Below are 24717 nucleotides of genomic sequence, written 5' to 3' on the forward strand. Positions count from 1 at the left end.
CTTTGTATCCCACATTCTCCCTCCCACCAGAAGTGGGGTCACAGCTGTCTTACTCCACCCACTCCACCCTCCACCTCTGCCTAATTGACACTTACTTTCCACATCTCAGCCCACAGCAAAACCTTCCCTGCCCTCCTACCTGTCAAATTGCCCCATGGCACTATGTAACCCTTCTTTGTAGAACTATCTCCACTGCAATTTTACTTTTGCTTTGGTAATTACTTCTTAATGTTGGTGTCCCCATCTGATTACAAATTCCCTGAGAAAGGAATTGGGTCTATTTTTCACCCATATCCCCAGCACATCAGCACAATGCCTAGCACAGAATCGGTATTCAATAAACATTCGGTAAACAGATGAGTTAATTAATTGAAGTCCACGGAGTTTACAGTCTAGGAGAAAACAGATATGACACAAACGTTCAAAATAATAATTATTTAATTCCAACTGCTGTGAGTGCTACTGAGAAAAGAATGATGTACATTGCGAATTTATAACTGGAGAACCTGATCTACTTAGTCCAGATTAGTCAACGAAGATTTTCCCAAAAAAGCAACATTTGAGCTGAGACCTGAAAGATGACGACCAATTGTCCAGCTGAATGAAGGAATGGCATTTCAGGCAAAAGGATCAGCATGTGTGTAGTCTCGGGAGTGGGAAGAGCTGGGCAGGTTCAAGGGACTGAAAGGAGGCCTTTGGGGCTGGAATGCCAAGAAGGAGAGGACAGGGACCAAATCACAAAGAATTGTATAGGCCAGGGTAAGGGTTTGGGGCTGTGGTCAGTTGCAAAAGTGGCTACAGTTATTCCCCTACCAGAGTCTAGCCCCTTTGCAATCTGATTTTGCAGCTCCTCCCATCAAGAAGTGGAATCCGGGCTTCCCTGGTGGCGCAGTGGTTGAGAGTCCGCCTGCCAATGCAGGGGACACGGGTTCATGCCCCGGTCTGAAAAGATCCCACATGCCGCGGAGGGGCTGGGCCCCTGAGCCATGGCCGCTGAGCCTGCACATCCGGAGCCTGTGCTCCGCAACGGGAGAGGCCACAACAGTGAGAGGCCCGCGTACCACAAAAAAAAAAAAAAAGAACTGGAATCCACCTCCCCACCCCTTGACTGACCTGGACTTTTCTCTTGATTGAGCCAACAGAATGCAGAGGAAGCGATATGCCAGTTCTGAGCCTGGGCCTCCAGATGCCTTGAGCCTCTACTCTCTTTCTCTTAGAACACTTCCCAGATCCTGAAGCATGAGAGATTATGTGGAACAAAGCCCAGCCATCCAAGCTGAGTCCCTCCTAGACCAGCCAGTTCCCAGCTGACCCTAGAATCATGAGTCAGCCCAGACAAGCCCAGAAGAACCACCCTGGTGAGTCCAGACCAAGTTACCAATCATAAGCCATACATGCCTGTTAGTATCTATGTCTGGCATCATTTGTTAGGCAGCAAAACCTAACTGATATCACAGCTTTATCCTGAGATCCATGGGATGCCTTTGAAGGGATTTAACAGCTGAGTGACAGGGTGAGATGTGCCTTTGTAAGAACTACTCTGGCTGCTGTGTGAACATTGGGTGGAGAAGGGGCAGGACTAGCTCAGAGACCAATTAGTGAGTGCTGCTGCCCCCCAGGGGGAGGGGCTGCTGCCCTGGCCTAGGAGGTGTCAGTGATGTGATGAGAAGTGGATGGGCACGGGAGCGCTTTGAGAAGTGATAGCCACAGGACTTGGTGACTGATTCAGTGCTGTAGGTAATGAGAGAGGATGACGCCTCTGTTTCTGCTTGAGCAGCTGGGAGGACAATTGTATTAGTCAGGCTTCTCTAGAGAAACAGAATTCATAGAATGTGTATATATATATATAGAGAGAGAGAGAAAGAGATTTATTTTAAGGAATTGGCTCATGCAATTATGGGGGCCGCAGTACAGATCTGCAGTGTGGGTGGGCAGGCTTGGGACCCGGGAGAGCCGACGGTGCAGATAAAGCCCAAAGAAGTCTGCTGGAGAATTTTTTTTACTTAGGGAAGGGTCCGTCCTTTTGTTCTACTCGGGCCTTCAGCTGGTTGGATGGGGCCCACCCACATGATGGAGGGCAATCTGCTTTACTCTACCAATTGAAATGTTAATCTCATCCAAAAACACTCTTGGAGAAACATCCAGAATAATGATTGACCAAATATCTGGGCACCCTGTGGCCCAGTCAAGTTGGTACATAAAATTAACCGTCACACTGGTGCCGCAGTTACTGAAATGGGGAGGCTGGAGCAGCAGGCTCGTGAGCTAAGGTGCCGAGCTCAGGAAGCATGAGGCTCAATGGACAGAGGCTGCTCTGGCCGGGACCAAGGCAACCCAGGGAAGCCTGAGCAGTGAGGCTGGTTTCTTCCACCTTGCAGTCATTCCATCACTAGATCGTAATGTGACCCTAAGAGCTCAGCAGCCACTGAAGAGACCACGGCGAAGCAGACGGCACAGCCCGCACCCCGGCAGATCCTGACAGTCTAGTTAGAGGAGAAAAGTGGAACTCAAGGACGCTGGACCCCAGCTGGACTCATGGAAGAGATCCTGGGGCCGCCCTTCCAAAGCAGGCCCCCACTGCAGCCGCTGCCCTGCAGCAGGCAGCCCAACTCCATGACTGTCATGCTTCGTGGCCTGTGGGCCTGTGTGCTGCACACAAGGCCCTCTGGCATCTGGGGCCTATCAGCCTGCCTCTCCAGACCCGCCTTCCCTCACTCTGCCCTTCCAGGAAAAGACACCCGGAAAAGGGCAGTGGTTAGGAGCACAGGCTTTGCTTTAAGGCTGCCTAGGAGCAAACCTTCACCCACTGGTAAAGGGCTTCAATCCCTTAACCATTCCCCAGTGTCCTCTTCTGTGAGGTGGGGATAAAACAGGACAGACTTGCATGTGTTGAGAATTAACTGAAATAATGCTTAGCGCAGTATCTGGTGCTTACTGAGTATGCAGTGAGTGTTAACTACCATTGTTAGATTCTTGCTGCCACCACTATCATCACTCTGGGCTTGAAGGTCCAACAAGCCTAGTCCACTCCTTACTAACTACTAATTAATGATGAATCCTGGCTACGTCACTTAACCTCCCTGTGCCCCAGGCCCTGAACTGTGAGATGGGACAATGGTTCTTCCTTCTCAGGGATACTGTGAGGACTAAAAGAGATGGAGCCTTGAAAACACTGAGAACCTTCCCCTCCCTGGTGCTTGGTAAGTGAGCAGTACACTTTAACCTGGAGCAGCACGGGGTATGGTAGTTCTCAAAGTGCGCCATGCTGCTTGGCTCCCCTGTGACTTTTCTGTTTGGACACCCCTGTCCATCGGCCAAGCATCATTCATTTTGTGAAGCCTGCTCAAGTCCCTACTCCCCTAGAAGTTTCCCGGATATCTGCCTCGACCCAAGCATCTTCTCCTGGGTATACCTGCTGTCAAGGATATGCCTCTATCACTTCCCACGTCTCGTCACATCGAGGACACCTGCTTACATGTCTGGACACTGCGGGACCTCCAGAGCCCAACACAGGGCCTGGTACACAGCAGAAGTTCTTTAAATGCTGGTAACACTGAACCAACTTGGCAAGAGAACATTCTGGATTGATAAAAGGTCTGCAGCTGCAGGTCCACAGCCCCTCAGACCTGTGGCTCTCTGAGAAAGGCAGGGAGACACTGAGACTTCAGGGAGGTATCCTCTGTGCCATCTTTTCCCTACCACCCCACACTCTCTCTTTCCTCCAGCCTCCCCTGGAGCCCCCCGCCAACCCCAAGAGAGCAAGAGGGAAGCCACAAAGAAGGGAGAGAATGAGCAGCTGAGGAAATGCCCCAGGCCTTCTCTCCTGCTAAGAGGCCTGAATTTGCAGGTTTCCTGCGGCCCCAGCCCAACCCTTAATGAGTTGGCAAGAAAAGATGCCTCGGCCCGGTTTGCTGGTCCTGCCAAGGTCAAAAACTGCTAACTGGCATCGCTCTGCTCCACAAGGCTGGAGGGTCACGCTGGGCCTGCCACGTTAGATGACACGCCAGCAGCCTGGGACTCATGTGAACCTGGCCACACCTTCCTGCCACCTGCACTCCCGGTAATTGGACAGGGCTCTCCAACAGGCCCTGTCCCCAGGGCTAATGGCCTCACAGCCTGGCCCTGCCGACGGCTCTGTGCACTCTCCCCAGAATTGTCTGCAAAAGCTCTCAGGGCTCCCCTCCACCATTAATTCAAAGCTCCTCATGTCCATACCCTGGGAAGTGGGCCTGGAAGCTGCAGCCTTCACACCAGAAGCCACCCACTGTCTCGTCAGAGCTACTGCACGCGGGAAGGAGCCATGGGCTGGGGGGCAGGGGGCAGAGAGATATTCGCTATTTTCCTGAGAAACTTCACACAAAACAGAAACTGTCCATTCACTCATGTATTCTTTGGAAATTTACCAAGCGCCCACTATATGCGGGGTTCTGTGTTAGATGCCAGACTACCAGTGGTGACCAAAGCAAACATGATCCCTTTTCTCGCTGGTGGGGTCCACATGCTGCTGGTGGGGCCGGATTTGAATCAAGGAATCACAAAAACAAAAGCCTGATTCTACTGTGCAAAGCTGCTACGGACTTCAGAGTGACAGCCTGTGTCCTACACTACAGGACAAGGGACCCAGACTGAGTCAGGGGCTTGGGATTAATCATCTTCAGAGATGCTTAAAAGGCATGTAATGAAATTACATACATTCTTAGGATGATTTCATTCTTAATAAAAAGAGGAATTTTTTGAGAATTCCCTGACAGTCTCGTGGTTAGGACTCCACGCTTCCGCTGACAAGGGCCCGTGTACAATCTCTGGTCGGGGAACTAAGATCCCATAAGCCGCATGGCATGGGCACCCCCGGCCCACAAAAAAAGAGGAACTTTTTTACAGATTATCTTACAAACCTTTAGAAACAGTTAGTTCTCCCCGGGTTTCATCCTTTCTTTCTACAGTAATCAAACACCTGAATATTAGCTGGGTACTTGGCTACCTAGAATAAAATTTCATTCTCCCTGCTAAGTGTGACTATGTAACTAAGTTCCACACAATGGGATATAAAGCAGAAATGGTCTGAGCAACTTCCTGGACATATGTCCCTTTTATTCCCTTCTCTCCTTCCTGCTGCTGGAAAAGTGGTCACGACTCCTGGAGCTGGAGCAGCTGCCTCGGACCACAAGTGAAAAGGAACGTTGTACGTGAGAGAACAACAATAGTTCATTCTAATTTAAACAGAATTTGGTACCCGCAGGTGGGGAGCCTCAGATAGCAAAGCATAAATGAGACGCTGTCCAAGTGGAGCCGGTGGGACAGCCGATGGCAAAGGTGCAGACGTGATATATCTCATCATATCTAAGGTGCACATTTTTTTGTCCATTTTAACATTTCTGAAATTGATTTGCATCTTATAATTGAGGGCACATTACAATCACCACGGGCCATTTTTTACATTTTAACATTGTTGAGTAAGAGGTACCCAGCAATTACTAACATCTCACATAAAATATGGCATCACAAGCTGGTCATATGATGACTTGTTATTCCACACAGAGCTCTTGGTTAAACCATCACTCGTGGTACCTTGGAAGACAGACAACCTTCCAATGAAGGTGAAGCTTTGGGGAAAATTCCAAATTTTGATGGACTTTAGCTGTCTTTGTCTTTCCTTCCACCCAACATTACAAGGGAGATTAACTCAGTCTAAAGCCAGCCAATCACAAACACAGATGGAAGAGGACATAATTCTGCTAGGAGAGGTACTTTCTGTCTGTGGCTAGCAATCTAAGTTGACTGGAAGTCAGTACATTTATGGTCTTGAACAATAAAAGACAAGGAAGAAAGTTGCCCACAGGCAGAGCTGGGGATTTCAGTAGACAATGACTTTTTCCCAGGGAGCAGAAAGAGGTGGTGCAAATGGACGAACCAGTGAAATGTGTTCTACAGCCAGAAAAGGGAATATTGGTCACAGCCCAGTGTAATTAATGTCTATCATATCTCCCATTTTCCCTTTTCAACACGGAGTTCCTGTTGTGATTAACCTGTGTCCACTGAGTTACTACATATTGGCCATGCTGTGATTAGATCATTTCCCTTTTAGTTTAAAGACCACCAGATCAAGGGAAGACTATCTTTTTGGGAGGATGGGTGGGAGATGCTCTGAGGAAACAGCCTGCTTTCTGTTGGTCCTCAGATATCTCCACCTAGTGAGTCTGTATGATTTGTGCTGTGACATTCAGAGCTAAACCTCTTCAATGAAGAGTTGAATATTTTATATATTTGTAAAAAGTTTAAATTTTTTAATTATTTTGGTTCCTAGCATATATTGTTCCCTCCATGACACAATTAACCTCAAGAAGGCATTGTATTTTTTTAAAAACAAAACAACTCAACAAAATAAATTATGATTCTAAATTTGATCTTCTCATACTGTGGACTGAAAAAAACTTAATCTCTTATAAAATAAAGATAGGACCAACTGACAATTTCTGAAAAACAAATCAAGGGAAGACTATCCTGGTCTGATGGACAGGACTGAGCATCACCCACAGATCCTGGCTGTTCACCCAGAAGCTGACCCAAGTGAGGCTCTGTTCCCATTAGGGGGTGGGGATGTTCTACAGAGGGAAAAGGTACACACACAGATACTTGGCTAACCCAAAGAATTGGCTATTGCGAAGGTTACTAATGATGGATGCTTACCTAATGTAACAGGTATATATCTATATCTATTTTTTAAACCAGCCTCACGTTTAATGGGAAAACACAAGAAGCACTCCCATTAAAGCCAGGAACAAAATAAGAACGCCCACTATCACCCTTATTATTTACAACGGTTCTGGAAATACTAATCAAAGCAATCAACAATAAACAGAAATATAAAGTATAAAAAAATTTAAAAGTGGAGGCCAAGTTATTTGTAGTTGGTATGATTATCAACCAATAAAAGTCCAAGACAATAAAAAAAATTTGTAGGCTGGATGGATACAAGATTAATATAAAGAATTTAATAGCCAGTTAGAATTATCAAAGAAGAAAATATCTCATTTATAGTAACCAAGAAGGATAAAATATACAGAAATAACCTAAGATGTGCAAAATTGATGTGAAGAAAATTTAAATTACCCCTGAGGGATGCACACCAAAAAACGACTTGCATTAATGGGAAGATGTGCCACATTCTTAAATAGGAAACACCTCAAATGCAAAAAAACAAAACAAACAAAAAACCCAAGCAAACGTTTTTAAGAAAAGTCTCCTTTTAAAGACAATGCCGCAGAGCGGCTAGGCCCGTGAGCCATGGCCGGAGCCTGCGCGTCCGGAGCCTGTGCTCCGCAACGGGAGAGGCCACAACAGTGAGAGGCTCACGTACCGCAAAAAAAAAAAAAAAAAAAGAGTAGCCCCAGCTCGCGGCAACTAGAGAAAACCCAAGCACAGCAACAAGACCCAAGGCAGGCAAAAATAAATAAAATAAATAATTTTTTAATTAAAAAATAAATAAAAGCAATGTAAGGGCATGGAGGTGAGCAGAGGCCTGGCCTATCTCCCCTCCTGCCCCGGCCGCCATGCGGCCCTTCCTCAGCCGCGCTCTCTTCCCTCACACCACAGAGGCCTGACAGAGAGCTTCCAACCCCGAGGCCCAGGGCTGGGGCGCCTGGTGCCGCCGGGCCGGGAAGACCCCTCTGGGCCCCAGAGCTGGAGACAGGGAGGAGGAGGAGACAGGGGAAGCGGGGGAAGAGGACGAGGAAGACGCGGGCTTCCTGCCGTCTCTCTTGGAGAAGGAGGACCTGGCCGAGTGCCCGGTACCGGACCGGGAGCTGGAAGCCATGAAACTGAAGCTGTGGGCCATGGAGCAGGCCCAGGGCCCAGAGGGGGAAGAGGAAGACGCCGGGGCCCTGCTGGTCGGGCAGCTGCTGAGCCCCAAGCCAGACACCCCCAGGGAGAAGGTGGAGGCCGACCACAGATCCAACTACATGGGCAATGTGGACTACGGCGGCACGGCCCAGGAGCTGGACGCCTATTTCAACCACTGCGGCGAGATACTCCAGGTGGCCATCCTGTGCGACAAGCTCTCCCGACACCCCAAGGGCTATGCCTGCATAGAGTTTGCCACCAAGAGCTCGGCCCAGGCCGCCATGGAGCCGAACAAGAGCGTCTTTCAAGGTGCTACCCAAAAGAAACAACTTACCAGGAATCAGCTCCACGGACCGCGGAGGCCTTCAGAGACACCCAGGTGCCGGGGCGGACCCTCTCCCCACAGCAGCCTCCAGGGTAGGGCCCGTGTCGGACCACGAGGGCGGAACCTGGAGCGCGGCGGATTCTCCCGTAGTTTTCACCGTACTGAAGGGAGGAGCCGATTTTGAGAGAGAGGCTGCAGCTGGGTCAAGTGTAAACACCTGTGCTCCTCGTAGGCCCATTTACTCTGCGCAGAATCACTGCCCCGCCCCCTTCACTCGGCGGGAGGAGGGCTCACACCCCACGGCCGAAGCCCTCGGTCAGGAAACAGCGCACGGTGTGGGCCTAGCACTGGGGCTACTGGGGGCTTTGGAGGACACCGGGCAAAGCTGCAGCCAGGTGAGGCCCAGGCGGCGCTGGGTGTGCTCCCCGGTCGGCATTCTCAGGGCTGTTGAACCAACGCCTTTTATTTATTTATTTATTTATTTTTGCGGTACGCGGGCCTCTCCCGTTGCGGAGCACAGGCTCCAGACGCGCAGGCTCCGCGGCCATGGCTCACGGACCCAGACGCTCCGCGGCATGTGGGATCCTCCCGGACCGGGGCACGAACCCGCGTCCCCTGCATCAGCAGGCGGACTCTCAACCACTGCACCACCAGGGAAGCCCCCAACGCCTTTTATAGAAAAGTAGAATCGTGTGTCTTAATGGTTATTTTTTTTTTTAAGCAATGTGAAAATGGAAATAGACCCACAGACACAGAAAATGAACTTATGCTTACCAAAGGGGAAAGGGGGGGAGGAATAAATTAGGTGGTTGGGATTAACATACACTACTATATATAAAATAGATAACCGACAAGGACCTGCTGTATAGCCCTGGGAACTATACCCAATATTTTGTAATAACCTATAATGGAAAAGAATCTGAAAAAGTATATATATGTGTGTGTGTATATATATATATATATATTTGTGTAACTGAATCACTGTGCTGTACACCTGAAACTAACACAACACTGTAAATCAACGATACTTCAATAAAAAAATAAAATAAAAGCAATGGGAGAGGACTGCCAGATATTAAGATATATTACAATACTACAGTAATTAAGTTAATATGGTGCTGGCACATGAAAGGACAGATAGATGAAAGGAACAGAATTTAAAGCCCCCAAAAATATCCATCAATAAATGTGTGTATAAATAGATAAACATTTAACATATGATAAAGATGATATTCTGAATCAGTAAGAAAAAGATTTTTTTCAACAAAATAATGTTAGGAAAACTAAATAGCCAGATAGCAAGGCTGCCACACATTGCAAATATTTTTTCCTAATTTGTTGTTGGTTTTTTTACTTTGTATGTGGTGTTTTTTTGCAGTGCAGGTGTTTTTTATTTCTATTTTGCTTTAGGTGGTCAAATACATCAATCGCCTTTACTATGACTTCTGGGAAAGTCTTGCCCATTTTGAGATTAAAACTATTTTCATATTTTCTACTAATACATTATGACCTTTTTTTTTAATACTTAAATCTTTGCTCCATCTAGATCTTATCTTAATGGAAGATGTGACGTGAGGCCAAGTTTATTTCTCCTAGTGTGATTTCTCGGAGAACCAAGGTGTGTTCAGAAAAGAAAAGTGATTCTTCCTCTGCTTCTAGGACAAGAACCTGCTCCCAACTGCAGAGAATCAAACAGCCTGCACTGGTCAAACCACCTCTTCTGCTCTAATCCTGAGAATCTTCACAATAAAACGTGCAGTCACCGGTGGCCCTGCACTGCCTCCAAGATAAAGGTCAAAGGCAGGCTGAAAGCACTTCGACCTTGCCCTGCTTTTCAGTGCAATATCCCTCTGGCTGGCTCCCTGCCCCAGAGCACCCTCATTCATTATCTGGATAAAATGCCTTGTGAATACTGGGGTTCACTCTTCACCACATTCTTTGGCTAGCTCATTTTTCAAATCTAAAGTCAGTCATTACAGGGAATTCCCTGGCGGTCGGCGCTTCTGCTGCAGGGGGCACGAGTTCAATCCCTGGTTAGGGAACTAAGATCCCACAAGCTTTGTGGGATGGCCAATAAATAAAATGTAAAAAAAGAAAGTCAGTCATTACCTACTCCTGAGCTGCCTTGCCTTACATAAGACACACACACACACACACACACACACACACACACACACACACACACACACACACACACACACACACACACACACACATATTCCCCACCCACATCTCTCCCTCTGGGCCACAGGCACATGCCCCAGACCCCTCCACACACATCACTACCAAAGCAGAAGCCACATTCCACATTGTGCTGTCCACTACTGTGTATCTTCCCTGCTGGACTCCAGACAAATGTGCCCGCTGCTTCTGCCCTCCCCCAACCTAGTGCAGAGGGATGCTGAATGAATGACTCCAGAATGAGTGAAGATCTTCCCACCATGCTCCCTTAGTAAGTATTTTTCTAATGCCGAGAATGGTAAAATCATCAGGAAGAATGTGATGTTCATAGCAGTGATACACGTAATGTGCAGAGTAATGCACACTATAAATGCTTCATTTCTAACAGAGTGATACTCAGTCTGCCATTCTGGTATACAACAGCATGGTAGTTTTTGCAAAAATGGCCCAAATTATGCTCTTCCCTGTGTCCCTACCTGTTTTCAGTGTGATTTTACAGCATCTTCCATACAGAGGTGGAGTCCTTGTGGCTGACCTTGGAACTTGCTTTAGCCAATTAAGCGTGGCAGAAGACACACTGTTCCCATTCCAAGCCCAGACCTCAGGAGTCCTTGCACGTTTTTTGCTTGATTTCTTGCAACTCCATCCAGCCATGTGAAAAGTTCCATCTAGCCTTCTGGAAGATGAAATACATACAGTCAAGTCATCTCCATCACACCAGGTGACCCTGCAGCACCCAGTAGCAGACTGTCTAACTGACCAGCAGCAAACCACAGGCATACAAATAACCCTAGTCAGGACCAGTAGAATCACCCAAACCCCAGCACAAATTGCTGACCCACAGAATCATGAGCTAAGGGTACTGCTTTTTTTTAAGTCACTAGGTTTTGGAATGGCTTACTGTATAGCAAAAGCTAATTTACAACTGGTTACTGAATTGTTGCAGTCCTTCCATATCAGTTAGTAAATATCCACTACCAAATTTGCCATCACCAAATGGACCCCTGACCACTCTACACCCAGCAACAAGAGCTAATGCCAGGTCCAGCAGGGGCCTTCAGTACATGCTCTGTTTCTATAGCCTGGTCTCTTCTGACTAATCGATGTTAATGAGGTATCGGTTGTTAAATATTTTTCAAATAACCTCTGATCAAAGGGGAATGACTAAGTGAGCTATAGCATATCACAATATTACATTGTCACTAAAAATAACCATATGAACTGTCAGTCCGTAAAACCCTGTCTATAAAATACTGTTAAATGGAAAAGAACAGATCACTACCAATTGGTATGCACCCACTGTAATAACATCAAATGTCTATGTACACAATGACAAAAATGAGAATTGAAATTATAGTACCAAGAGCTTGGTGTTTTTGTTCTCTGTAATTATTTTATTCTAGTGCATAATAAGACAGAAACAACTCTAATCTTAGTAGAATGCATTTTGGAAACTTGTCTTCTTGGAATTGAATTTTCTCAGAGCAAAGTCCTGACATTGAGTAGAATGCATTAAGAAAAAAATATTTCGTTTCCTATAGGCAATATATCCTAAATGTCTACTTAGATTTCTAACTTACTTTTTTTTTTTTTTTTTTGCAGTACGCAGGCCTCTCACTGTTGTGGCCTCTCCCGTTGCAGAGCACAGGCTCCAGACGCGCAGGCTCAGCAGCCATGGCTCACGGGCCCAGCCACTCCGCGGCATGTGGGATCTTCCCGGACCGGGGCACGAACCCGTGTCCCCTGCATCGGCAGACAGACTCTCAACCACTGCACCACCAGGGAAACCCTCTAACTTACTTTTAAAAGCTAAAAAGTCACAAAATGAAAACTAAGTCAATGTGTTCTAGAATAGATCTTGCTTATTTAAGCAAATACTAATTCACGTGTGGATAACTTTGCTCCATCAGCTTCTCTGCCCCATCCCAACGTGGACAAGAGCCCTGTTTTTACTAAATCTGCCCTCAACATTCTTGTGATGCAAAATCTAGAGGATGAGTATACCAGACATTGCCAACTTCTTACCCAATATCTCTTCTTCCCATCTTTATTAACAGGACCCTGATTTTTTTCCCCAGGGTTTCCAGGTGACAATTATACTTACTTCCCCAGGATCCCCTGCAGCTAGTGATGGCCATGTGACCACTTCTGGCCAATGGGATGTAAGTATCAATCTACTGGATGAGGCTTCATGGAAAGTAACTGTTTTCCCAATATAAAGACACCATTCAGATAAAGAGACAAAGAAGATGTGGTACATATATACAATGGAATACTACTCAGCCATTAAAAGGAATGAAGTAATGTCATCTGCAGCAACATGGATGGACCCAGAGATTACCATACTAAGTGAAGTAAGTCAGACAGAGAAAGACAGATATATGATAACACAGGTAGAATCTAAAGTATGACACAATGAACTTATTTACGAAACAGAAACAGGCTCACTGACATAGAAAACAAGCTTAGGGTTACCAAACAGGAAAGGGGGTGGGGAAGGGATAAAATAGGAGTTTGGAACTAGCAGGTACCAACTACTGTATATAAAATACATAAACAACAAGGTCCTACTGTATACCACAGAGAACTTTATTCAATAGCCTGTAATAAACCATACTGGAAAAGAATATATATATTCATATATATATATTCATATATATATATTCGTATATATATGAATAACTTTGCTGTTCACCAGAAACTAATGCAACATTGTAACCAACTATACTTCAATAAAAAAAATTTTTTTTTTAAATAAAGAAACTATTCATCAGGCACATGTCTTCTGCCTTTGTCCATTTCCCCTCTTCTGGCCTGGAATGCAAACACGATGCCTACAGACACAGCAGCCATCTGTGAGAATGAAGAAAGCTACACAGCATAAATGGCAGAGCAGAAAAGCAGAAGGACCTGCTGGACCACCTGTGGAGCACCTTGCTATGGACTTTTTTGCGGGGAGAAAAAGAAACCTCTTACTTGTTTTAGCCACCGTAGTGAGGCTTCTGTAACATGTAACCAGACACAACCCTGACTGATATAAAGGTGGGATGGGCACTGAGAAAAAGGAGGATGGAACAGAGGGTATGGACAGAGAGGCCAGGCCAATCCATTTATGAAAGAAGTAGACGAGAGGAAGGAAGGAGCAAGAGAAGATCCAGCCCCAGTCTGTGGTTAGGGAGCCGTGTGGGTGTTGGCACAGAGGCCACCTGGAGAAGCTGAGAGGGGAGAGGAGGAAAGGCCTTTGGAAGTGTTACTAGAGCTCAGGAACCACATCGCCTTAAAGGTCTTCAACAGAGTCCTGTAACAATGGAATTCCTTCTCAATTACCTCTGGCTGCTTCATTTTATTTTTGTGAATTGGCAGGGGGAGGGGGGGTGTCTCTGCAGTGACCCAGCCATGTGGAGCCCCAGGATTTACTAGGATTATGTAAGCATCAATTCAGGGAGGTTTTGAAAGAGCAGAGACAAGGCAGCCGGGGATGTGAGGTCAAGTCCTCATCCTTTCATGATTTGCTGTGGAATCTCAAGCCAGTACATTGCCAAGTGTGGCTTCAGGTCCCCCTTTGTGAAAGAGGGGAGCAGATCAAACGTTCCGGAAGAAGCCTTCCATCTCGGTTCCTATAGTAGTCCAAGCGTTACTGCAAGAGAAGCATATCTAGACTCCTAGAAGGATATCCCCCCTTTGGGTAGCCTTCCTTTTGGGCTTTGATGGCAATCCATGGTGTGAAGAAAAGAAGCGTGTGCAGGGAAAATGAAGGCCATCCCACATCAATAAACATCTGTTGACCAGCTGCTCTGAATTGAGCACTCCGATGAAGATGGCCAAAGAATACAGTCAAAGCTCCGTAGCCAGGGGCAAAGTCCTCCCCACCCGGCCCCCTCTAATCCAGGGCCTTTCTCCCCGTCTCCCACACACATCCTCACCTCTGACACTCAAGCTGCTCACAGCATCCTCAGCCTCTTGTGATACTCCAGGCCTCCCTCAATCTCCTCCAGCTATACCCTCTCTCCACGGGAGATGCCTTCCCTCTTTGACCTGGAAAAATCCTACTCACCCTTCAGTGCCCAGACCAAGCATTTTGAGAAGAATAAAAGCAGCTAGTCATTGACCCAGGTGCTACCAGCTAGGCTGTGATGTTCCCCCTGATGAAATTAACAATTTCATAGACTATCAACGCCAGTCGAGAACTCCAACAAGACACAAATGATACCACTTGGGAATCACACCTGAATAGAAATTGAAAACAAAGACACTGTGCAACAAGGAGAAGGACCACACCTCCCCTCCTGAAGCTGACGTGAGCTGCCATGGCTTCTTTTCCAAGGACATCTCTATCCCCACTCCATTCATCCCACCTCCTAGACTAAAGGTATTAAGATGCCCAGTCACCAAATTGCCCCTCTTTCTAACAAGACTGACTCAGAAGAGACCCCACTTCCTTGTACTCAAATCACCAAACACAAGCCCAAGCCTCTCTGAAGCCTCTCCGAACCACTCTTACCCAGACACTCCATGGTTCCGTGGGGTGCATGTTCTCTTTTCATGCAGCAGGTTACAAACCCAAGTTCAACTACATGTGTATTCCTGGTGCCCTTGGCAGGTGGTCAGTGACAATCTCTTCCTCTCTGACCTGCTCTAATCCAGCAGAGCAAATCTCCTCTCCCATGGACATCTACATCCCCTGTGCACACCTCTAGTTGCTGGAACACTCTGCTGGAACATCTCTCCTCAGTTCCACTGTCTCACTACCTCTCCCCAAAGCCTGTTCATCCTCTCATGACAGGGTTCACATCTTCCTCTGCACTGAGCAGGTCCCTCGGGTGTCTGTGGAACAAATGTCCCAAGACCCCACACCACAAATCGGCACGGCTAGGCCCCCGAGAGTCTCAACCCCAAGCACCAAAATGTTCATAATTCTTCCCCCTTCCCGGACCACACATCACGTAGAACCACAGGACGGGAATATTAGAAAGTCTGTCTTCATCAGCACTTCCCATGCTGCATCTCATTTTTGCCGTGTGCGCTGTTCTTAAATTTGCAAATTTGCCATCACTGCTGATCGCCCATCGAGGCCACCTCTGTGACATGAACCTCCCCTGACAGTGCGATGCCACGTTATTGCAAGCAGAGGATTGCAACGGCAGGCAAATAACGGGAACATAAGTTAATGAGTTGAGAGCACCAAGCTCCTTCTCCAGAGGGAAAAAAGGAAGAGTCCTGAGGTTTAAATCACGTCCATAAAACATCTGCAAAGAGGAGTCGGAGGGGCTGCTGGCAGCCTAGCAAACAGCAATTCTAGGAAGCAGCCTTTTAGAGATCAGTATGTCCTGAAGTGTACCTTTCTATTTCTTTTTCAGTTAAAACACATCGACGTGGAGGCCAGCTGCACTTGTCCTGGCCCTGGCACGACAGGACACCACCAGGAACGGCGGCAGCAGCCCATCTTCAAAGGCTCTCTGCGAGAAACTGCATCTGCTTTAACCAAGGAAAATGTGATTTTGCTCAGCCTTATGGAATGTGGAACAAATACTTTTTTTAAAAAATGACAGGTTTGGTTGGGGTTTTTCTCCCTCTCCAAGATGGTTCCCTAGATGACAAGGCGTAGTGCAAACACCACTCACTTACCAAAGCTTAAAATGAAAACTTCTTAAGTCAGACAGAGAGAGACAAATATATGATAACGCTTATATGTGGGACCTAAAAAAATGGTACAAATGAACTTATATACAAAATAGAAAGAGACTCACAGGTATAGAAAGCAAACTATCGTTACCAAAGGGGAAAGGGAGTGGGGGAGGGATAAATTAGGAGGTTGGGATTAACAGATACACACTACTATATATAAAATAGATAATCGGGCTTCCCTGGTGGCACAGTGGTTGAGAATCTGCCTGCCAATGCAGGGGACACGGGTTCGAGCCCTGGTCTGGGAAGATCCCACATGCCGCGGAACAACTAGGCCCGTGAGCCACAACTACTAAGCCTGCGCATCTGGAGCCTGTGCTCCGCAACAAGAGAGGCCGTGATAGCGAGAGGCCCGCGCACTGCGATGAAGAGTGGCCCCCGCTTGCCACAACTAGAGAAAGCCCTCGCACAGAAACGAAGACCCAACACAGCCATATATAAATAAAAATAAAAAAAGGGTTCCAATTTCAACGGTCAGCTACTCTTACAAATTCCCACAATCAGAAAATGCAAACTTTAAAATATATATATATATATATATATATAAAATCAACAAGGACCTACTGTACAGCACCGGGAACTCTACTCAAGATCTTGTAATAACCTATAATGGAAAAGAATCTGAAAAAGAATATGTATATATACATATAACTGAATCACTTTGCTGTATACCTGAAACTAACGCAACATTGTAAATCAACTCTGCTCCAATAAATTTTTTTAAAAAAAGAAAATTTCTTGTCTGCTCCCATTTCCCCACTCACTCCTGCAGTATCAGCCCCCATACTCCAGTACCTCACCAGAAAGGAAATAGGGTCACAGACACACACACCGGAGAGAAGGGGCCCAGGATGACTCTCTGAAAAAGAAGAGAGTTTTTCTTGTTGTCTCTTTTGCCGTTGTTGAGGGGAAGTTGAAATATAACAAAATGGCCTCTTTTTTTTTTTCAACAAAAATTAATTCTGCAGCCACAGGAAGGGTTGTAAACCAGATGCCCCCTCTCAATAGTTTAAGAAACATGTGATCTGGAGGATCATCTCAGTTTTGTCACCCCTAAAGCTGGGTTCTTTTATCTGACCCCAACATCAAAGGGATGTTATAAGAAACATTGGTACAATAGCTTTTTATTTATTTTTTTTTTTTTTTGCGGTACGCGGGCCTCTCACTGTTGTGGCCTCTCCCGTTGCGGAGCACAGGCTCCAGATGCGCAGTCTCAGCGGCCATGGCTCACGGGCCCAGCCGCTCCGCGGCATGTGGGATCCTCCCGGACTGGGGCACGAACCCGTGTCCCCTGCATCGGCAGGCGGACTCTCAACCACTGTGCCACCAGGGAAGCCCTGGTACAATATCTTTAAAGTGCTTGTGATTTCTCAGAGAAAAAAAAAAATTGAATATGAGGTGAGACTGTAAAATAAAGCGTAGGTAGGCCTGTCCAAAAGCAAATGAAACGAGTTCTTAGACTACATGCCACACTGGCCTTGCTGCTCAGAATGCCAGCCTGGCCACGACTGACCACAGCTGGGGAAACACCTGGGCTCCTGGGGAGCACTGCCCAGCGTCCCACAGAGCTCTGCACCTGAAATGCACTGGAATCGGAGACAAACCTGATTCCTGAACATGGGTCTGCTTTGTAGTCACAGCATGGAGGGCCTCCAGGGAGTCAGAGGGGAGGGTCCGTCCTCCTACCTCACCACTGAGTCCTCCTGGTGCCTGAGCACCACTGCTGCTGACTCATCGCTTCACCGTCAACACCAGCTACTCATCAACATTCCCCACCTAGACTACCAGCAAAGACGTGCCATCACTCCACCCACACCCCTCATCACCCACCGTCACCGCCCCACCCCCACCAGCACATGCTGGTTTGCAAACTAACCCTACACACGGAGGGCAGAGAAGGATCAAGTTTAGAGGCAGCCACTCCAGATGAGGAGGCGGCAGGTGTGACAAGCCAGGGAACTTGCACACGAGGCTGGTCTTGGGCACCACACGTCAAGGGCATCTCCCGCCCGCCTGCCAGAATTTTACAAGTTTATACAGAGGCCTTAACTGGGTTCAGTCACATATACTGTCCAGATGGTTCCAACACCTTATTCTGTCAAGGCTGTGTCCTTGAAACCGGCTCCACTGGGGGATGGTGAGTGGAAGGTACATTCCAAGGACAGGGGAGGTAGGGGAGGGGGTGCAGCTCTCATGTCAACCTCAGAGGAAACAGGGTCCAGGGACCTGAGACCACTGGTCCAGACTGTCTAGTAGATTCACACAAACCTTTACATTTGTCATCAGACAACATTTAACAAGTTGCCTAGGGCAATCATAATAATAGCTCATAATTTTGAGAGCTTACTAGGTGTCAGAGACCATTCTAAGAGCTTTTCATGCATTAGAACATAATAACTTCAGGCAGAAAGTGCCATTACTGCGCCTGTTTTGGATCTGGGGAAGCACAGAGGCGAAGTCATTTGCTTCAAGTCCTGCAGCTAATAAAGTGTCAGACCCCCAGCCCCAGAGCCCATGCCTTTGGCCACTTTGTCACACTGTCATCTCACAAAATAAATATAGGGCACGTTAGTGAAGAGCATTTGTTAAGTTCACCGGGTTATTGGGGTACCCGTGCCAGAAAGCCAAGCAGAAGTTGCAGCCGCTCACACTCTGGGCTACTGGTATTTGCATGCCCCAAGTACACCACACGCTCAAGGACAAAGCTACGATCCTCGGTGGTAACAGCCAAGCATGGCGCTAACCGTGTACACACTTGGTTTTCTTTATTCTCACAATAATCACGTGAGGTAGGTGATATTGATCCCACCTTATACAAGAGGAAACTGAAGCTCAGAGCAGATCAACAACTTGCCTGATGGGCATGCAATAGACACACCTGAAAAGATCCTGTTCAGAGTGGTCACCTGGACCCAACCTGTGCTGAGTTCTATAAGGAGCTAGAAGCCACAGCCCTTGGGTCCGGTCTGTGCTGTGGCCTCAGCACCCAGGATGGAGCCTGAAAGGTCAGCTCCTGTAGATGAAGGCATGCATGCTTGCAGGAAGGAATGAATGACTGAATGAAACAGTGTTGCTCATAATTAAAATAAGAGCCAAATATACCTGGAGAAAACCATAGTTAGAAAAGACACACGCACCCCCAATGTTCATTGCAGCACTATTTATAATAGCCAGGACATGGAATCAACCTAAATGTCCATCAACAGATGAATGGATAAAGAAGATGTGGTACATATATACAATGGAATAAAAAAAGAATGAAATAATGCCACTTGCAGCAACATGGATGGACCTAGAGACTGTCATGCTGAGTGAAGTAAGTCAGACAGAGAAGGACAAATATCTTATGATATCGCTTATACGTGGAATCTAAAAAAATGGTACAAATGAACTTATTTACAAAACAGAAATAGAGTTACAGATGTAGAAAGCAATCATGATTACCGGGGGAGAAACAGAGGAGAGATAAATTGGGAGATTGGGATTGATATGTACACACTACTATATATAAAATAGATAACCAATGAAGACCTACTGTATAGCACAAGGAACTCTACTCAATACTCTGTAACCTATATGGGGAAAAAAGTCTAAAAAAAGGGGCTATACGTATATGCATAACTGACTCACTTTGCTGTGCAGCAGAAGGTAACACAACACTGTAAATCAACTATACTACAATAAAAAAATTTTTTAAAAAAGAAAAAGAAATGAAAAGTTCGAGCTTATATTGAACCAAAAAGTACAGAGTACCCATATCCTAGAGATTATTTAATGTTGTGATATTAAATAAAGCTAGTATTTTATAATTTAAAAAATAAGATAACAGCCAACAATCCTTAAAGGTCAGAAGAGCAGGAAGTGTAACAAAGGTTAATTTTAGAGTCACTGCGGGAGGTTGGAACACAGAATCACCCCGCCCACCAAGTCATTTTCCTCCAGGCCGACCTACTTCTGGGCGAGTGAGGGTTTGCATAGCTGTTCCTCTGTCCCAGGCTGACTTGTAAAAGTGGCTGCTGCCCTTTTCAATTAGACACTCTCAGACCTCCATGCTGAGCCCTTAAATATATACAGTGACCTATGCGCTGATGTAGCCAAAGAAGGAGGAACGTGTGAAATTGTTCCCATTAAAATCAGCCCTGGGGCAACCACCGCGTCACCAAGTGGCAGGCCTGGCTGGGTCCTCGGTTTGTAGTTTAAGATCGCGGTCTCTCTGCGCCTGTAAAGTTCCGGTTTTACAAAGTCCCTCTCTCCTACCGCATCTCCCGCCTCCCCCTCCCCTCCCCCACACAAGTGCAGCCACTTCCAACAGCCGCTGACTTAATGAAAACCCTTCAGCTTTGTTTCTACCCTAAAAGCGGATCTGTTCCTACCAGAATAACAAACCAAGTATGCTCTCTGCTTCACAAGTTTGGGTGTTTTTTGTTTGTTTTTCTTTGGGCGGGGGGGAGACAGCAAATGAGCTGTGGGCACTAAACTAGTTCTCATCTGGGTGCCTGGGAGACTCACTTTTTCGCATCACGTCTTCCTGGACTCACAATAAAGGATGCTTCAGCTCTTGGCGGGGTATCAGCTTCAGAGCCTTATCACAGGACCCCAATTACATTGTTAACGGTAAAGAAGAAAGCTTGAACCAATCTTAGAACAAGAGTTAAGAGGAATAAAAATCCCCGCCGTGATCTTTTAAGGCATTAGTTGGGAAATAGTTCCCTCCTGTGGTGTAAGTGGAAATTGCCGCTCTTACCCATTGGAAAGTTTTCCAATGTCTAGAGGTTAATAAATTTTGTGTGCTGCTATGAACCATATGGGCAGTCAGGTAAAGCCTATGGACCTCTTCCCAAATGCATAAAGTAAAATACATAAAATTACAAAGGAAAGCAATTATATTTAGATTTATTTATCCAATTATTAAACAAGTGGGGTCTATACTAATATATGTGCTTTTTGACAGTAAATAACAAGACTTAGTGGCAGGTCTATTTACCATAAATGCAAAGTAGTGATAAGTATAAATGACGTTTTGAGAAATCAGTGGTAACTTTAACGTGATATACAAATAGCTAGGATTTCGAGACGGGACAAAATCACAGGTTCTAGTAATACCGCAAAGGTCAATATTTGCCCTTTTGTCACCATTTATAATTGAAGGAATTCCATTTCAGTTAGAGCGTAGTAAACACAAAGCCTCAGTTTTTTCCCATTCTAGTAGAGGAAGAGACCTCCTGAATTCCATCCCCTTGGGGACCCCTTTGGGGTTGGTGGAGCCCAGCTAGTCTCTCCACCTTAATCTATTCATGGAGCAGTTTCCCCACCTGAGGCAAGGAGGTTACCAATTTCGTAGTATTTCAGGGGGGAAATGCTATTGTTACCTCCAGGGTGTGAGAACTGGAGAATCTGAATGCAATGGCCATTCCAACACTTCACGTAACTGAAACAACACTGCTCTGAAAACCAGGACACCAGTTTCTCTTCCATCCTGGCTAAACTGGCAGAAATGGAAGCAAATTTCAGCAAGATAAAATACATATAAGCCTAAAGTCAGAGAAGGGCCAACAATCTCACCAAATTCTCCCCAAGTTATGGGGAGTTTGCAGTCGCTGAGAACAATTATAACAGCCAGCAGCTCTGAGCACCTACCCGGGTTGGTCTTTCGGGCGCTGCTCCTTTGCTGCTGCACCATCAGGGAGATGGAGGCTAGAGGCCAGAATCACAAAGGATCCAGACCAGGTCAGGCTGCTTCTAACAACCAGCCTTTAGCCTTCGCACAGCGCTGCTGGTGGTTTGTAAATTTGGGACTTTCAGGGATGAAATCTGAAACTAGCCCCGAACTCCAGGGCAGGGGAAGAGCACACAAAGCGGCAGCCAGTCCAGATCGTAGGCGGCGTGTTAACAAGCAGAGGAGCTTACCTGCGAGGTCGGTCTTGGGCGCCGCAGGGTGAGTGGGTCTGCACACCCACCCACCAGAATTTTACACGTTTATGTAGAGGCATACTGGGTTCGATCATATATACCGTCTAGAGGGTCTCAACACCGCGTACCCTCTCAAGGCTGCATCCTTGAAACCCTCTCCACTGCGGGCACCACAGGTGGCGCATGCATATCAAGGACTGGAGGGGGTGAGGAACCTCCTGTTGCCTGGCTCAACTGCAGGTCCCAGTGTCTAGATGACCTCCCCCAACAGCTGCCTCAGTGGGAGGGACCCTGACCCCAGGACACCCCAGTGATACCCACAACTTGGAATGAGAAGTTGAAGGGGAAGTGTGTCCTCTGGGAAAGGCAGCACGTGAGCAGAACCCGGCGTTCAGCGGAGGGCCTCCCAGCCGTGGAGAATGACACAACAACATGGGCAACCAAGGACCCCTTGGCTGGAGTGTCCCGCCCACTTTCCACAAGCCTCTCGTCCACCAAGCAATTCCACAGCCCGTCCAAATGTGCCCCTTCTCCCTGCTGGACTCCCCAGACCTCACCTGCCTGCACCCCTCTCCTGCCCAAACCTTCTTGGGGCCTCTTGCCAACGGAGCTCTCTCACTGCTGCCCTTTCTCACCCCTGGACTCCTCACACATTGCCTTTGTCTAAACACTGCCCAACCAGCCCACCACCGCCTGCCCGCTACACACACACACACACACACACACACACACACACAGGGTGAGGGGGCTCTCCCTTGGCCATCTAGACACGGTGGGAAGGGATGGAGATGAGATGGCAGAGTCGCAGGACTTGAGCTCATCTCCTCTCACGAAAACCCCAAAATCACAACTAACTGCTGAACAACCATCAACCAAAAAAGACTTGGAACCTACCAAAAAAAGATATCCTACCTCCAAAGACAAAGAAGAAGCTACAACGAGACGGTAGGAGGAGCACAATTGCAATATAATCAAATCCCACAAACTGGAAAATAATTCTGTTGCAGAGGTTCTCCCACAGGAGTGGAAATTCTGAGCCCCACGTCTGGCTTCCCAGCCTGGGGGTCCGGAAGCGGGAGGAGGAGCCCCGGGAGCATTTGGCTTTGAAGGCCAGCGGGGCTTGAGTGCAGGAGCTGCACAGGACTGGGGGAAACAGAGACGCCACGCTTCCTTTTTTTGGCCATGCCGCACAGCTTGCGGGATCTTAGTTCCCTGACCAGGGATCGAGCCCGTGCCCCCTGCAGTGGAAGCGTGAAGTCTTAATCACTGGACCGCCAAGGAATTCCCCTTAAACTGCACTCTTGGAGGGCATACACAAGGTGTCACGTGCACTGGGATCCAGGGCAAAGCAGCGACTCCAAAGGACCCTGGGCCAGACCTACCTGCAGGTCTTGGAGGGTATCTTGGGGAGGCGGGGGTGGCTGCGGCTCACTGTGGGGACAAAGACACTAGTGGCAGAAGCCCCAGAGAATATTCCTCCACGTGAGCTCTCCTGGAGGCTGCCATTTTCTCACCAAGATCTGGCTCCACCCAACAGCCTGGGATGCCTCAGGCCGAACAACCAACAGGGCAGGAACAGAGCCCCACCCATCAGCAGACAGGCTGCCTAAAGTCTTTCTGACCCCAAGGCCACCTCTAACCAAACACACCCTTTGACACAGCCCTGCCCACCAGAGGGACAAGACCCAGCTCCCCACAAGAGTGGACAGGCACTGGCTGCTCCCACAAGGAAGCCTGCATAAGCCCCTGGACCAACCCCACCCACCATGGGGCAGACACCAGAAGCCGGAGGAGCTGCGATCCTGCAGCCTGTGGGACCAACACCACGAACACAGAAAGTTAGAAAAACACCACAGAGAAATATGTTCCAGACGAAGGATCAAGATAAAACCCCAGAAGAACAACTAAGTTAAGGGGCGATAAGCAATCTACCTGATAAAGAATTCAGAGTAATGATAGTAAAAGTGAGCCAAGGTCTCGGATAAGCATGGCGGGAAGTACCAGTGGTGCCCCACCGCCCACACTCTGCATGCACCCCCTGGATTGCTGATCCACCCCAAGTCCTCCTCAGCCACCTCACCAGCTGCAAGCTCCCTGGCTGAAACCTCGTGAAATGCCCCAGGCCTCCCCACAGGCACACGGTTGCCTCCTTAGGACACCCTTTCTGAAGCAGGGTGTCCCTTACCTGCCTCACCCCGCTGTCTGTCCTAAGCAGGTATCTCCCCAGAGGGCCCAGGCCACCCCATGAGGACAGGCTGAGGACTGCCCTCACACTTGGGATGCAGGCTCCACACCCATTTCCTGAGAGTCTGAGACATATCCCCATGTGTTGGTCTCAGTGGCAGGGCCTGGATCTCCCCACCCTCTAGTCGCGGCCTTTATGGCATCAGTGGTTGGAGAAGGTGCGAGGGTCGGTCAGATAGAGCTTGGGATGGGAAGTGCCACTCAGGTCTGTCAACACCTGTTCTGAGTGTCCAGGCCTTGCCTGTGAAGTCCAGAGCTCTGGGGAAGAAGGCCCTTCTGACCTCCTCTCCTGACAAGTGGGTGCAGACACGTTCCAGCAGACTGCTGTGTGCTCATAAGGGGTGCAGCCCCTGAAAGCCTGCTGGGGAGTCCACATCACCCGCTGAGCCTCCTTTGCTCCGAGAGCCCCGGAGGCCCAGGACGTCACCCCTGGGATTTCATTCAACTCTACAGTTTCTCAGCTACCAACCTGCTGCATCTCAGGAATGAGCCCCAAAGAGAGGCAGACTCTTCTCCTGGGACCAAGTTGGAGC

The 24717-nt window shown here is 47.7% G+C and overlaps 1 pseudogene; it reads left to right on the forward strand.

Annotated features, from left to right (window-relative positions):
• The first annotated feature begins 7550 nt into the window (after window positions 1-7550).
• LOC132527874 (embryonic polyadenylate-binding protein 2-like) lies at window positions 7551-15891 on the forward strand (annotated as a pseudogene).
• The last annotated feature ends 8826 nt before the right edge of the window (window positions 15892-24717 follow it).

Source organism: Lagenorhynchus albirostris, chromosome 10 (genome assembly GCF_949774975.1).
Source record: "Lagenorhynchus albirostris chromosome 10, mLagAlb1.1, whole genome shotgun sequence".
In the NCBI taxonomy this organism is placed as follows: Eukaryota; Metazoa; Chordata; class Mammalia; order Artiodactyla; family Delphinidae; genus Lagenorhynchus; species Lagenorhynchus albirostris.